Source organism: Neopelma chrysocephalum, unplaced genomic scaffold, assembly GCF_003984885.1.
Source record: "Neopelma chrysocephalum unplaced genomic scaffold, ASM398488v2 Primary Assembly neopelma1_97017, whole genome shotgun sequence".
NCBI lineage: Eukaryota > Metazoa > Chordata > Aves > Passeriformes > Pipridae > Neopelma > Neopelma chrysocephalum.
The window spans coordinates 1,900,820-1,917,267 of NW_020925659.1; the positions used below are offsets into that span (position 1 = coordinate 1,900,820).

The window sequence follows — 16,448 nt, forward strand, 5'->3', positions numbered from 1 at the left end:
ATGAACAGTGACGGACTGACCACAACACATGGTACAGTCACAACAGCTGTAGCAGAGACAAAAACGCTTTTTACAAAAGCTATAATCAGGATAGCTTAGAGCTGCCACAGAAAAAGTTAAAATACAACTAAGACCTTCACATGCGGGCACTTCATTAACCTTTGACTCTCACGCTATGCACCCCTGAGCAATGGGTATGAGAAACTGTTTTAAGAGGTATGTCTACCTCATTATAAATGTACATCATCATGGGGTCCCAAAGAGAAAGCACTGCAGTTCCTAAATCGATTTAGGTGGGTACTGCAGTATTGAGAAGTAGAATCAAGCCTGTGATTAAAACCCTGCCCAAGCGTGGATGGCACCCACGTACTTCCCCCTCAGAAGAGCTGGATGCTGAGGCTGTCGCTCAAAAGTGGAGCTTCAAAGCAGATAAATCATAATTCACAGCTGCTGGTGCAAGTCTTAACTTTTCTGCCCCATCAGTGAATTTTTGATGTTGCAATTCATAGACCAGTCTGAAAGGTTCCCAAGGCAGACAACAAATATCCCTGTAGGTTAGTGTATCACTGACCAATGGGCCTCCTAGCACAGTTCAAACAAACAAACTGTACTAACAGACTGTCCATTAATTAAAGCTGACAGCTTCCTTGCCCATCAGGCAACAGCGCATTCAGGAGCCATCACATAAGGAAACCATTGTTAGTCAGTCTTCTACATATTCAACTGGAGAACAAAAGGTGACTGTTGTACAGTCAACAAGGATTTCTGCAGGTAGCAGGGCTTCTCATCAACAAACATAACAGCAAAAAAAGATCTTGCACTGAAAGAAGAGGTGAAAACTCTCAGTAAAAACAAAACAAAACCAAACTTTTTTTTCTTGTTTTCTATTACAGTTGTTCACTGAACAGCACCCTTTCATAAGCGCCATCAGATTTCAAGTCCGACAGCACACCACTTAGCCACTGTCATTAGCTAGAGAGGACAGTGCAAAATAGCTCCCTGGGAAGGACAGTTTACTCTCCTTCCCTCCTCCCAGATCGTCATATTTAGTGCTCCTTCACCACTTTTCAAATATATGAATAAAATACAACATTTTGACACCTGAGTATGAAAAAAGCATCACCCCCCAAAAAAAAAAAAAATAAGATCTTCACTTTTTCCAAAACATTTGTGATATGGCAGTTCTTCTTCAATAAAAAAAAAATCTGATATAAGAAGTGAAAAACAGTTACCAGAAAGAAAAGGTAAGGAGAAAGTTCCTTGCATAAAGGAACGAAAAGAGGGATTTTGAACTGCTGGTGATGTTCCATGAACATATAACAACACATTTAAAAACAAAAATCGATTCACATTCATATCAACACTATTTCTAAACTGTGATTTTTATCAACCACACCAAATACTACAAACAGCAATCACAGCTGGCACAATGTGAGGACCAACTCCAAAGAGCAAAATAAATACTTTCATCCCAGTTTTCCTAAAAGCAGCAAAATAGATGAAAGAACATCCAAAGCCTCAGAAACTAGTAATGAAAGAACCCCAGAACAAAATGAAATAACAGGTTGAGACAAGTAAAGGGCCTCTAATGGTAGTGATTTATTCTATCACAGCCTGTTAGTGTCAGGTTATGTAATGAGCCCACATGATTTAGGAATTCACGTAGGGAGAAAATGTTTTTCAATTAGCAATATAGATCTGGGTTGGCTGATGTCAAGTGCCTGTAAGTGATAATCTCGTGAAAATGACAGATGGAAGACTTTAAACAACGGCTTAAAATTCATTACTTTTTTTTTGACTGCAAGTTTATGAAGGTATGCCTTAATGCTATCTTCAAAATCAACTAAAAGAACTTAGAAAAGCAGATGTAGGCTGTAATTCTCCCAAGCACAGCATATCTCCTAGTTGAAAATGTCTCCGCTTCTAAATTAGGGTACAGATGAAATGATGTATGAAACCAAAGCACAGAGGCAGGTAACCCAAGAGCTATGAATTAGAAGGGGAGAAGACTGTAAGCAATAAAGGAGACTCACAAAGATCAATTATTACATGGCAGGCATTTACAGAAGGGAAGATATGGATGGGAAAAAACATGCAGCTAACAAAGCCAAAGCTGTCACGGAAAAATCTGTTTGCCCTCCTGCATAACAGAGGCTGCTAAACCCCTCCACAAGTCAGATGAAGTGAAAATCTGCTCTTAGGAAAGCAGATAGTCCCCAACATACAGCCTCCTGCAGAGGCAGAGTGCATTACCAGTTTTCTGGTACATAAATGTGCTTTATTACTGCCCTGAAATATCTGCCCTCAGCTTCCAAACATCGAGGTGCTACATACATTACTCTAAGGAGTCAGCTCTGTTTTTCCTCCCCATCATCTGTATTTATTCATTTATGCCCATTACCTTTTCTTTGCTAAGTCACACAGGTAAGTGCTTCTTGAATTTATCCCACTGTAAATACTTTCTAGCACTTATCAACTCCAGGACTCAGGTAATATCCTGTACTCCTTCACAGGCAAACAAGATAGTGGAAGAAGGTCAAACCATGCTTTTGTGAGCCTTGCTAAACTGATATGCATTACAAGCACCACAGATTAAAAACATACATGGAATCAGCTCATAATGGCTAAGACATTACAATAAAACTCCCAAAATTTCAAACACATCCTTGGGAGTGGCTTTTAGAACTGGGTTTTTGAGACGTTCAGACAGTGTCTGTCCAAAACCTCATGTTTTCAGAGGAACGAGGTTCAGAGCCAAAAGTCATGACTGAGACCATCAGCCTCTGGGGGCTGTCAGGGAGTCCTCTGGTGTCAACTCAATTTTGGTAGCTGTGGAGTTACTGAAAGGAGAAGCCTCCAGCAGGCATTTATAGTCTCCAGAATCTTCTAAGACACAGACACTCTTGTTATACACATGGGGGATAGGTAAAACAGTTTCTTGAGGTTTTGTTTTGGCTTTGGGTTGGGTTTTTTGTTGTTTTTTTTTTAAATCAGCTATTATTTTGGTACACAAAAATATTTCCTTAAGTTATGCAACTTCAGCCAGTTCAGCACAGGAAAGGCACTCCCAGGGTTAAGAAGCAAGAAGTAAGCCTTAAAACACTTATGCATTCCTTTTTGAGTGAAGGTACACCACTTCATGTGGATAAAGAAGCTATGTCAGGTAGAAGTCCTTCTGACTAAGTAAGGACAAGAGATAAGCTACTGAGACAGTTACAACAGATTTTTCTTATGACACAACTCTGACCATACCATGAATACACACACTCCTCTTCAGAGTCCAATTCTCATACTGCTAGAAGACACACAAAATCACCTTTATCCTCTTATTCCCACCAGCTAAAATGTACATAAAAGTCTGCAAAAGAAAGGGTACAAATGGGATTACAGAAACCAAATTAAACGTTTTGACTCATTCCTTTTTCATCCTCTACAAGCCAATCCTCTTGCCTTCATCACTCAGCAGAAATCACTCATATCAATTACCATCAGCACTTATGTTCTTCAAGCAATGAAGAAACCCAGTGTCAGTTCAATATTCCAGTGCATGAGGAAAGCAGCAGCCACAGGGATTTAACACAGCAACTACCATGTCTGCTCCAGGAAGCTCCTCAACAAAACAGGCAAAAATACTTAAAAAAATGATACCTACAGAATTGAGAGGACTTCAATAAAAACTCATGAACACCACAATGGTGAAAGAAAAAAAAAAATCCAATCCAATACTGCACTTAAAAGGGAGCCCTGAAAATTGCAGAAACTTGATGGCCTGGGTGGCAGGGGTTAGCACTGGGACAAAACACATCAGCTTGGACACAGAATACTCTCACATTACACACTAGACAACCTTATTAACAGCATCACTACCCAAAAGTGAGAGAGCCCAGCCCTCACGACAGGCCCTGTACCAAATACAAATCCTCTGGGAAGACATCTTACTCATTAAACCTGCTTTTTAATGCCATTTTTGATGAATCCAACTTCTACAGACACAAAGCTGCAACTCACAGCTCTTCACCAACATCGGACAGGACACAGGCCACTAAAGCTGTTGTGGAGGACACAGTCCCACCTTCCCTGCGCCAGAGTTTTGTTTGCTCTCCCTTGCCAGTGCTGGATCAGAACCCATCCTGGACCCATATGCTCACAAACCACCATTTCAGCCGTGTGCCACGCAAGCCAAACCCTGCCACACAGCACTGTTCCCCCAAAAACCACCCAGAAGGCAAAAGGATGGAGGACAAGCTTCCCAGAGGCTCAGAGCCTGCTCCCTCTGGCAGGCGTTGGGACCTTGCTATGCCAGGCTCCCCATGTTACCAAAAACTGGGGGACAAAAAGTTAGCATCAAGATGTTAAAAAAAGAAGTCACGGTTAAACACAAGAAGGGTAAATAAATCCATGCTTTAATTTACAAAGAAAACAGACTATGCTCTTAATATCCTTCAGGTGGCACAAACTTCAAGAGCCAGCCATCACAGCAGTAACTGTCCCTCCTTAATGCATGCCTGGTGGTGTTTCTGTTTGGGGAAAAGTTTGAGTCAAGGCCCTCCTAGATGTGACCCCATCTCACATCCCAGTCAGCCTTTGGCTGCCCCAGAGGACTCTTGGTCACACCAAGCCACCAGCTGCTGGCCAACACTGCTGCCACAGCCAGGGAGTCCCTAAAGCAACAGGCACTGAGAGACCTCACAAAAGAAGGAAGGAGGTCTACAGCTATCACTTGCCATTAATAATTTAAGGAACAGTATCAGACAGTTATTTTTTAAGAGGGCTCCGTTCAATGTTAAACCACACAACTGATTTATCGGACCCTTAAAAGGCATCTTATCCATGCTGAATACATTAACTGATCAGTGTTTCACCTTAAAGGTCAGCTCTCTTTTCCTACAGCACACAAAACCGGCTTTTATTAGTTCACTTTTTATACTTTGGAACCCTTGCCCAGGTTTTTCACAAATCATTTTCAAATGATTTGTATTGTAACTAGAATTAAAAAAACCAAACCAACAAAAAAACAAACACACAAAATAAAACAAAAAAAAACCCAAACAAACAACACTAACCCTCCCCCAATTTTTACTCATTTCTAGCTTTGAAGAAACCCTGCTGATACTCACTTTTCTGACCCATGAACACAAAATAGCACTGTAGCCCTTGTAAAAGAAGGAGATACACTCCCTATGTCCAAACCCTGTTCCAAAGAAAAATGTGTTATTTGAAATAAAACCAGTCTAAACAATACAGCAAATTAGGAGTTTAAAGTTAGATAAACATACTCAGCATGATTAAGTACATTTTATCCTCCAGGAACTCTTCAATAAATTGACTGAGGACTTATCATGCGTATAGCAACCATTCTTCCAGGAAGATGATTAAAAAGAAGCTGCACACCATACTGTCCCTACGATGCAAGTTTTGGTACAGAAAGATATCTGCGTACTTAAAAATTAAAACACTAAATCAAGGAGTAAATTAAGACCCCTGTCATTAAACAGCTGCGTTTTCCAACACATTTTTTTTCAGAATTTTTCCACTGTCCAAAAGCAAGCAGTACTCCCAAAAAAGACTACCCACATGCTATGCTTATGTACTAAGTGATACTATGAAAAGTGTTTCAACTTAGAGAAAGTGGACAGTTTTCAAATTAAACAAAAACTTCTGCTTTCAGCCTTCTTACCTAATAAGCAGCCTGGCATTAAGCCAACTGGACCAACAAACTCCAATGAAACTGCCACATATGGGTGAGCTAAAGCAAAACAGTCTTGTAGCAAACCACCGCCCACTGCCTGCAAAGTCATTACTGAATGACTATTCCATATTAAAATCAGCAACTTGCTGAACATAATTAAAAAATATAGATTGGAAGCAGCATATTAAACCTTAGGGAAACTACTTAAGCAGTAGAATGCAAGCCGTGAAAAAGCACCAACAACTGACAATAACAAAAATACAGGAAGCAACCCCCAATCCATCAGCAATCAATCTCAGTGAGTTGGTCAGTGTTGCAAAGTGTACCCAAAAGCCTACAGGCCAGATTACACCACCTCTGGGTTCTTTAGGGAGAGCCCTCCCTCTACACTGAAAGTCTGGGCTTAATCCAAGACAGCCCATAGAATGAAATGCCACCTCTATTGAGAGTAAACAAGATGGTGAAAATCTGTGCCTGCACAAACAGGATCAACTGCTAACCTGAAACTAAAATCAGAGAGAAAACAAAATATACAGCTTGCTCTAAGAAACTGCCAGCTGGAGACATCAGGGTGACGGATGCTGTTATTAAACCAAACCATAGCAGAATTCAGGGAGCAGAGATCACTGAAATGTGAGGCGAAGACGTCGGCATCAAAAGGAAAAGGACATTGCACAACAGGTCTCTGACACCCCATCCTCTGCAGTCCCATTCTAAGACTTGGGGGGAGAACAGATAACCTGACAACTCATCATCACAGAGATCGTAATCTCTTGCTTCAGGGAGAGGCGTGGAATTAAAATAATTCCCTCCTTTGGTGGCTGCCAAGGAACATGACCTACAATTCCACACTAGATAATAAGTGAAAGAAAGCCAGCATTTATGAAATATTTTTGTCAGCTGAAAGAAACTGTCGCTTCGGTCAAGTCAGATTCACCCCTGATTTGTTGATGCCCGTTTTCACGCTCCAGCTCACCACAGCACGGATCACACCACGGTTTCAACGACACTCCTCTTGCTGGCAAAACCAGCTGAAGCAGCTCTTGGCCCCACAGCAGTGCTGCTTTGTCCTTGGTGGGGCCACACCACCAACAAGCAGCACAGATGTGGTGCAGCATCAGCCCTCTAAGCGCCGCCACTTCTGAGGAGGCTGCATGGCAGCAAGGAAGAGGGAGTAGGAGTTGGCAGAAGTATCTCAGGCTGGCTTTTCTGGCACACACAGAGGCAGTGATGCACCCACAGCGAGAGGCACAAGCTTCCATGAATGCAATGACCACCTGAAACACGTAGAACGCCACTAATGCTGCTGCGTTTGAGTTAATCTTAATGAGCAGGCGGTGACATCGGATATTTGCATATGTATTCACAATAGGAGTTTTATTGTGCAAGTCTCAAGCTACATTCAAACTATAAATATAATCACGGAGGAGAAAGAGGCAGCTCTGGTTTTGCCCATAGCAACGATGAACCCACAGACAAGCCTATGTTGGGAACGACCACACTGTCCTGCCAGGAAGGGCTTGTTTTCACGTTTCACATGCCTCAAGTCACACTGACACCTCTTTTAGTCAGGAGGAGGACAGCATGGACATGCCCAGTGACATGGAGTGACCATGTGCCCAAGCCATCACACCACTTTACACTCTCCCTACCCTGGCAGCACCACAGCTAACCCCAGGTTGGCTCCTCCCTAGGTCTTTCTTGTAAAGTTGTAGCACCTGTGTGCCCCAAAAGCCAGAGATACACAGGTAGCTGAAAGCTCTGGGTCCTTTGTAACATGAGGGCCAGCCCACTCCAAGTTGCAGGGCATTCCTATACATCCCAACACACTGAGGGGTAAAGTCTACACCAAGTTCAGCCTGGCCCTTCTGCCTGTGGTAAACTACAGAAATCAACTATTAATATAGCAATACCACTGTAAAAACCTGCAGTACCTTTTCCCATGGGTTTTCATGCATGTATAAGTAGTATGCATAAATAGTTACCCCAAGGGAAAGGGCCCACTTCTTGCTATAGTTAAGGTAAAATGTCCATGGTATTGCTGGTAGTTGAGAAACCATCACCATACTTGAGTAATCCTTGTAAACAAAATAAGCCTCTTTTTGTAGACTGTCTGGGTACACACTGCTCAGGAAGATGAAAGACAAACAGGTCACAAAGCTAAAGGAGTTTTAAATACCTGCTTTGGAGACAACTTCAGCACAACACAGAGGTTTAAAAAAAAAAAACACAACAAAAAACATGTTCCATATTTACAAAGTACTATGAGATCTTAGGAGCTCCTATACCTTTACCTCAGTTTGTAATTAGGATTCTCTCAGTCACATGTGCACAGGATTATAGATTTCCTTCCCTTCCCCCCCACTACCCACCAAAATCAAGTTTCAAGTTTGTGGACCAGATCCAAGGAGCTGGTTTCTATGCATTCCTGAGGGAGAAAGGGCTATAGAAAAGCCTTTTATTTCTGCATGTATTTCCCAGAAGGCCTAACTAATGCAAAAGGAAATGTATCAGGCTTCTTCAATGGGGGGAGGGCAGGAGGGGATTAACATGTTTCATGGGCAGAGTGTGTGCAAGTGGGGAGGGGTGAGCACTTCAGCCCGAGCAATTAAATGCAACTCCTTTGTAAACCCTTACTGTAGGATATCTGAAATACCCTTTTCAACAGAAAAACCTACTCGAGTAAATTGCACTGAAAAAACAGGCTGTATGTCACAAAAAGCTACTGTGAGGGGGCACACTTGAAATGCATATGTACATCTCTTGAGAATCACCATTGAAGCACATCAGCATCGTGAATTTCAGCGTATAAATACAGGAGTGCACGTTTCCATTGCAAGTCAGTGTCATCTGCATGAGCAGTTTCACGCAACTGCTTGCTATGGTTTCCTCCTCCTAAACTGATTTTATACATATTTCTCTACAAAGCTTTTCAAGAACCTAACCAGGGTTAGTCCCAGGTTCAGAAGGACTTAATGGTAAGATTAAAAAAAAAAAAGTAAGGCAATCAGAAACAGAGCAACCGTTCCCTGTACTAAAATAAATAATACAGAAAAATTGAATTCGGACTCTGGCTGCTGAGTCTGTTTCACTGCCAAAGTGTACCTGTAGGCAATGCACCAAGCAGCTTTTGCCCCTCCTCGTATCTCTGGGGACCCAAATCCTGACTCCAACTATCACAGACACTGTCAAGTAGAGCACGCTGCCCTGAGCCTCTCCTGTTGCCCCTGGGTATTGGGGTTTTTTTAATTTAAAACACTCCCCTTCCTTTTGCTAGCAAAAGCAGGACTTAAGGCAGACATAGGCTGAGTTTGCTGAAGGTAAATGTTGCTTTTATTTTCAGGAGGAGGAGAGGCAGCACACCACACAGCTCAAGTTAACAGGTTAGCATACACTTACCAACACACAACTACTTGAACAAGGACAGTAGTTTTACTGCAGTTGCTGGTTAAAAAATTCCTACTCTACCTGTACTTAAAAACTGTTTTCATGTTTAATACAGCATGCAACTATTACAGCTGTCTCTTCACACTAAGTAAAAACAAATTCATTGCCAGAGTTAATCAACATTAATATTAGTTACAGTGTAAACAGCCTAGTATATTTAACTAGTACACGCAATAACATAACCACTCATCTTCCTCTTCAACCTTCTCACAGAAAAGTAAAAGCAGCAAAATTATTTATTTACTTAAAATCAAATGATCAGGTTGATTGTTCCAGGACCGTGCTTTTAGGTAGTGGATTACTTAGCATTGTAATTAAAACATTTGGTAAATCAACTGAAAAAACCCTAGCAAGATTTATTACTGATTTTGCTCAGTCATTTTTCCTATAATCTCATTTTACAGTATTTGAAGACTTTCACTTTTTCAAAACTATATCCTGGAATTTTAATACTAGAAATTACAGACATTTATACACCTCTTTGCACACAGAGATCACCAATTCCAACAGTAACCCATTTACTTAGGGGGAAAAAAACCCAATATGCAAGCAACTTAAGAGTTTATCATGTTTATAGGAGAAGTTGGTATGGAAATAACACGGTTGTTCATTTATTAAGGTACTGAAAAGATCCTGCAGCCAGAAACTAATGATCAACAACAAAAAGCACAGACTCTCACAGGGGAGAGTAATTAAAGACTGGAAATAAGATGACATGGGGGATTTGCAATCATTAGAAACAAAATGAGGAGAGATCCGTTTTCTGCATGGGGAACATGAGAGCAGTGGGCAAGGCTTGGCACAGGATTTCACTCAGTCATTCCAGAGGTCCATGTTACTCAGGGGTTAAGGTAACACACCTTTAATTTGCTGTTCTTCAGGGAAGCAGCATATTTTTTCTTCTGGTTATCTTTGCACCTCAGACAAGCTGAAGCTCACCATCCCACCAACCTCTGTCTCTGGGCAGGATATCAGCTGCTGCAAGCCTGGGGCGCTACAAGAAAACTGACTTCCCAACTCTGTATCAGGATTTTTCCTAAGTTTTACATTTTTTTATAGTTCTACAATGCAGCTCTAGCCACAAAGCTGCAGGAGCAATGAAGGACAGAGCACAGCTGCAGGAGCAGCATGCAAGGCTCTGCAGTGTAACCCCTTCTCAGGGCAGAAACCACTCACCAGCCTCCTGTCACACGTGCTGCTGCCTCAGAGAGAGGGAACCTTCCCATCCCATGCAGTGCTCAGGAAGACTTCACGCGTGTACCTCTGAGAGACACAACAAAGATCCAGGCAGCAATCAGTCTTATGGCTGTTTTGAATACATTTCTCCACTATTCCACCCAAAAACAAACCAAAACAAAATACAAACCCAAAAAAATGCCCATGCCACAGCAAAAAATAACAATTCATCATTACAGCACAGATTTTTTTTCATTATGAATCTGCCCAACCAGTTACCGAGCTGGAAGCTAAACCCAAGCATCAGTACATTTGAGGAAACATAATGTCTCATCATTACAAAGCAAAGCTCTACTCCGTCAACTATCTGAAAATTATTTTGAAGAAACTTTCCTATTTCTCTTTGGCTGCATACCCATCTTGGCAAAGTCCCACCTAGATTTTAAAAAAAGTCTCCTTCACAAAGCCATACTCCTTGAAGTCTGCTCTTATTTGCCATGAATCCTTTCAACACCAGTTCTCCATATTAACTCCTTCAACCCTGCACAGCGTAATTACACGTGTTCTCTCTGCATATTTTTGCATATTTAACTGAGAGATATTTCATGCTAATGCAAAGGAAATGTCTCAGCACACATTTATTTCATATGTTATGGTTACACTGCACTACACCATCTACTTCTCAATTTCTAGATAAACACTGGCATAGTGCAGGTGTAGTTCATAAACAGCGATTGCAACAACACATAAAACACAACATAAGTACACTGACAGAACATCAGCTGAAAGTAATGCAAATGGGACTCCCCAAATTGCACATGGTAATCAAGAGCCCTCGTGAGAAATCCCATTTGAAGAAAAAAATCTCATTGTAGACCAGGAAAGTGATGACTGTAAAATCAAACAAATGGGAAGGTAAGTTTCAGCCTCAAGACATTGTGAAATCTGCAAGCACGCCAGACCTCAGAAGACTTTCTCTTAAAACCTCACATGGGATCTGAAGCTGTCTGGGATGGTCTGGAGCTAAAGAAAAGCAGCAGTATGTGATGTTTTGCCTACGTTAGTAGCAATGTGTTCGGAGGAAGTCCCTTGTCCAAATTATCATTCGACCAAGGCATTTGTGCTCCCACTGTTACTGCTCTGATGAAGCCACACGGGCTGAAGGGTTATTGAAAATACACTATCAGAACTGGATATCATCTGCCAAACTGAAGTCAACAGCAAGTGCCAGCTCAACTAAGGATATTTCCTGCCTCACCAATCCTTCTCTTCATGAGACTACAATTCTCAAGCAGAGCAGGACCACTGATCTGGTGTGGAAATGCTACTCTTGACAGAGCTAAACATCCTCCCCCCTCCCCATGAGCCTTGTATGTCTCAAGCCTCTGAAGGCATGGGCTGTCCCTTCAGGAAGCAATGAACCTCCACCACCTAGAAAGATGGACAAAATATAATCAGTTGGCAAGCACTGAGCTCAAGCAGCCTCCCTTCTCCATTCTTGACTACTTTCTAAAATATTTCATCTGCTTCTGTCACCCACAAATCCAAATCAAGAAGGCAGGTCCTATAATAAGAGCAGTGAATACTCCTGAGCTTGTAACTAGTAGCTTCTCAAACCAAAGAAACAGGTATAACTTGTTTTTTCTTCCCCAAGTTCCTCATGCATCCTCAGAATAACATCTGAACTTCAAGTAAACAGGGCCCTTCAGGATTCTGACCTTCACTAGATTTCCAGACAAGAAAATTTGTATTTACATGATTAATAATGTAATTACTATAATTACTTATAATAATATATTACTATATATATGTTAGGTACTATAATATATATTAATACAGTGATATAATTACTTATATGTATTAAAATCTTTAGAAAGGCACAGACTTCTTTCATTGACTGATGACTTTAAAGTTTAAAGCAGCATTTAATATAAAAGGAGAAAATGTAACAGGCATGAAAATTGGGTTATGCACTCACTTTACTTTAGTCTTTCACGCAAATTTAAGCACTTTACTCTGTTGAGCTTTTCGAAAATTTTCCCCCCAGTTGCAAAATTCAAACTGCAGATTCATATTGTCCATGCAACCTAATTTCCTGGTCACGAGGCTATCACCCAAAGCCCCCCAGAACTTTTTAAAAACAAACTTCTTTAGTTAACACCGTGGCTTTCCCAGAGGCTGAACAAACTGCGGCGATTCAGGCACTGCAGCCCTCCCCAAACCTCTTGTTTGCATCTCTGGTTGCTAATGCAACGGGGTGACTTTGGCAGCACTACTTTTACAAACCCATTTTAACTGCAAAAGCCAGCATATGCACCACCAATGGCTTCTGCTCTGGAATTCTGTTCTACACATCCCCAGCCTGGTCCTCGGTGGGGCTGCGGAAGCAGCCGGACTAACCCCAAACGTTTGTGATTTTCCTTCAAAAGAGATCGTTACTTTCACAGCAGTTTCTGTGGACTTCTTTTTACACTGATGAAGGCAAACTGCAAGCAGCAACAACCAGAACAACAGCAGCCACTTTGTCCGTGCAATAAAACAATGTGAAACTGCCAGCATCGTTCTGAGCTGCTGAAATTGCCAAGTTTTACTGCACTGTGTTAAACAGCTGGGCTACAAAGCAAAGTCACAAAACTGATCGTTGGTATTTCCCTCTTCCATTCACCCTTCCTCACAGCAGATGCCAACAACTCAGTTAGCCACATTTCATTAAAAAGAAAAACATGCAGTCAGCTGATGCAAATATGGTAACTGGAAACCTCTCACTGTTTTAACCATGTAGTTCTTGTCAGAACGAGGAAGGAAACGTGAACACTGCCCACTTCAAACCTGCACCTACACTTCTCTAACTGACATTTACAGCATGACTTTTGCCACTAAAAAGCAGTATTTTTCTCAGTACACAAAATAAAAGCTGCATTATGAAAAAAATTACTCGGAAAATTCAAGGTTACTCAAGACACCAGTCATATGGCATCTAATTAGCTTAATTAAAAAAAAAATTAAAACAGGGAAAGGAAAAGGAAAAAGCTACGTACCCAGACAGAAAATGGGGAGAGCAAAATACCAATGACAGCCACTCCAGACCAGAAGTATCATCTCTCCACTCCCCAAGCAAAGTTACACCGTGCCAGGTTTCAGCCATTCCGGAGAAAAGCAGGTCTGTATCACACACATCTCCCACGACAGATGTGACCATCCTCTCAAATCACTCCAACTTGAGTGCAGAGAAAGGCCACGTGCGCACCCATGAAAACAAACCTCATCTCCCAGCAGCCCCGAAAGCCAAACCAAAACCAAGAAAAGCCTGCTGTGGCAAACTGTTTCTGAAGGACCTACCACCACCAGGCCAAACCCTGCTCTCCTGCCTGCACCCACCCTGTGCTCACTGCACACCAATCCATGGAAACCATCTCATCAGCCACAGCACTTGTCAGGGAAGGCTCCCTTCCCAACAAAGACGGACTTCCTCAAGAGAAGATACCTCAAGGTACCCAATTCTTTGTGTGTGCCATGGTCTCACTTACTGTAAAAACCTTCCCCATTTTGTACACTACATCAGCTTTTATTTAGTCTACCTGCTGATCTCCCTAGAAAGAAATATATATATACACACACTCCTTTCTGTAGTAGGAGGGAAAATGCAATTTCAAGACATCAAGCCTTAGACACCACTGGCTGCCCAACCACAACTAAACAACTCAGTAACAAAAGGTTGCTTCTCAGAATCCACTTTTTTTGTCAGTGTGACAGCTTTGGTTTTCCTTCTCTGACCAAATTCAACAAAAAAACCTAATTAAGAATTAATAGGTTCACTCAGACCTTGATTGAACTAATAAAACTTTCCAACGCAGTAAAATAAAAAAATCTGTTAAATGAGCACAAGGTAAATTTCTTCTTAAATTCTTAGCTTCTCAAAATGCTCGTGGATTCCCCTCCCCTTTTGTTTTCTCTGTTTCTTAATAGACAAATCATCAATGTCATCAAAATTTAACAGCATCCTTTCAGTATTTAATAGGTACTTGTTATTAAGATAGCACAGAACATTATTCTGATGTCTTCTAAAAGGCAGATTTTATTCTTTGTTTGCCTTTTGTGTTGCACATATTTGCAAAACAACGCCCCACTGATTTTGAATTTGAGTAGAGTGAGTTCTGTTCATTTATTCAAGTGAGCTTCTGTGATGCTGATAACCAAGGCACAGTTAAATTTTAAAAGCACAAACCCAGGACTAGTTATGCAATACATACCACAAGTTTTAATAAAAAGCAAAAGCACTGGCAAGATTTAAAAGCAATAACCAGAAAATGCAATAATACATTCTGGAAGACAACTGAAACCTGGCCCTGTCATCCCAGCCCCCATTTATTCATCCAATGTCAGCATGCCTTTGGGTAAAAAATATTGATATTCAACTGCCAGTTACTTTTATAAACACATATTATTCTCTATACATTATTACAAATCACTTCAAAGCCTGATGGCTTCAAAACAGATCTCGAGATTCAAACTCCAGGTTTGCACACTCACAGTGTAAACAAAGCAGCCAACCATTCAGCTACAATTTACACAATACACACGACATGTTTTTGTGAATTCTTTACATTTAAGCTGTATAGCAATAGAAAATATGCAGTGTACCAACAAAATAGAAAAAGACAGCTCCCCAGTGAGTCACATGAAAACAGCACCGAGGCACTTACTCAGGCATTGCTGTCTGTGGGAAACTGCACCTACGTGTGCATGTCTGTGTAGTCTCTGTGTTGACCAAGGCTTTCAGAGAGATGATGAAAACCAGCCAGAGAAAGAGATCCCTCTCCAATGTATATATAAACACAAGATCATTTACAAATTAATCTCCACTTAGGTAGTATGACTCACCGTCAGTTTAAGACATCTCAATCTGCTGAGTAATTCAAACAGCTTCAGTGTTAGTTGTCAGTCAGCAGTGACAACACTAGGTAAACCTCTCTCATTTGGAGTCTAGATTACAGAATTTTACAATTTAAGACAATTCTTTTCCATTGCCACCAAATTATTCCCTATTGTGACAACTCTTTTTCTAGATGAAGAATCTTTAAATGAGCTTTCAATTTACTCCCCCTAACAAAATATCTAAAAAATTAATGTATTACCTGCAACTCAAGCTGCATGGCTGTTCTCAGAGCTCTATTACAAGAACCATAGCAAAAGGTTGCCTTGAGCACTTGGCAATGGCCTGAATTTTGTCATCAAGTAATGAGTCTGCCACAAAAACAATGACCACATGGCAGCAGCCTGCTGCATATAAATCCCTTTGCTGCTTAAAACTAGATTTTGGATCAATATTAAAACACAACCAAAACAAACCCCCTAATACTATCCGGGAAGAGTAGCAGGAGTAAAAAGCATCTGTGTTGCTCCCACGAACAGGATGCAAATTAGCACTAGGTTGTTTTACATTTAAGCAAGTGCAAAAACAAGAATATGAAACAGAGAACACTTAGCTCTGCACACAGTCAGCCCACAAGTGCTAAATGCTTCACCGTGTGAATGGGGAAAGCTTTCTAAAGAGAGATTAATACTGAGAAGCAGCAAAAGAAATGCTGCATGCTCTGGGAGTGGGCCCCCTCCCTCTCCAACCCTGCTTACCCTTTCCTCCCATAGGGCTTCAGTTCTTGGTTAACATCTCTCTGTCTGAAAATAATTGCCTACCTCCTAAAGGCATCCTGGACAGTAACACTCCTTAATCAGCAGGAGGACAGCTGAGTGATGCGAGGCTTTTCCACCTTCTCCCTGGAGTAATCACACCATCTCCAGCAGGCACTACTGCAACATCAAGAACTAAAATGACTTTAAATGTGGTGCTCTCCCATAATGAGAGCCATATTCCAATAAGGCTGCCCTCCAAAACCCCACTTCTACTACACCAGCTGCCTATTAGGGCTTACCTTATCGATACAAGTACTGCCAAGGATCAATTAGTGTAGCCTGCACACAAACCTCAGGGAAAATACATTTGTAGAAATGAACTTGGAAGGTTTGGTATATCTAGATACATAAACACAAGCAATAATCAGTTGCATTACCTTTAAATTTTTTATCACGGTGTGAACATGGTAACAAGCAGCAGTAGGTTTGCAAGTTCTAATGCCAT

The 16,448-nt window shown here is 41.3% G+C and overlaps 1 protein-coding gene across 6 annotated transcripts in view; it reads right to left on the minus strand.

The window, feature by feature from the left end:
- SEMA4D (semaphorin 4D) overlaps positions 1-16,119 on the minus strand; it is a 79,680-nt gene extending 63,561 nt beyond the window's left edge. For 3 of the 6 annotated variants that reach the window (XM_027670969.1, XM_027670964.1, XM_027670963.1), the window contains exons 1-2: positions 16,007-16,116; positions 10,313-10,399 (exon numbers count right to left, since the gene is read on the minus strand). The gene's annotated coding sequence lies outside the window, so the exon portion shown is untranslated. Of the gene's footprint in view, positions 1-10,312; positions 10,400-16,006 lie in introns of all 6 variants that reach the window. The other 3 variants (XM_027670965.1, XM_027670968.1, XM_027670967.1) reach the window with 3 other exon arrangements.
- Between the last annotated feature and the right edge of the window lie 329 nt (positions 16,120-16,448).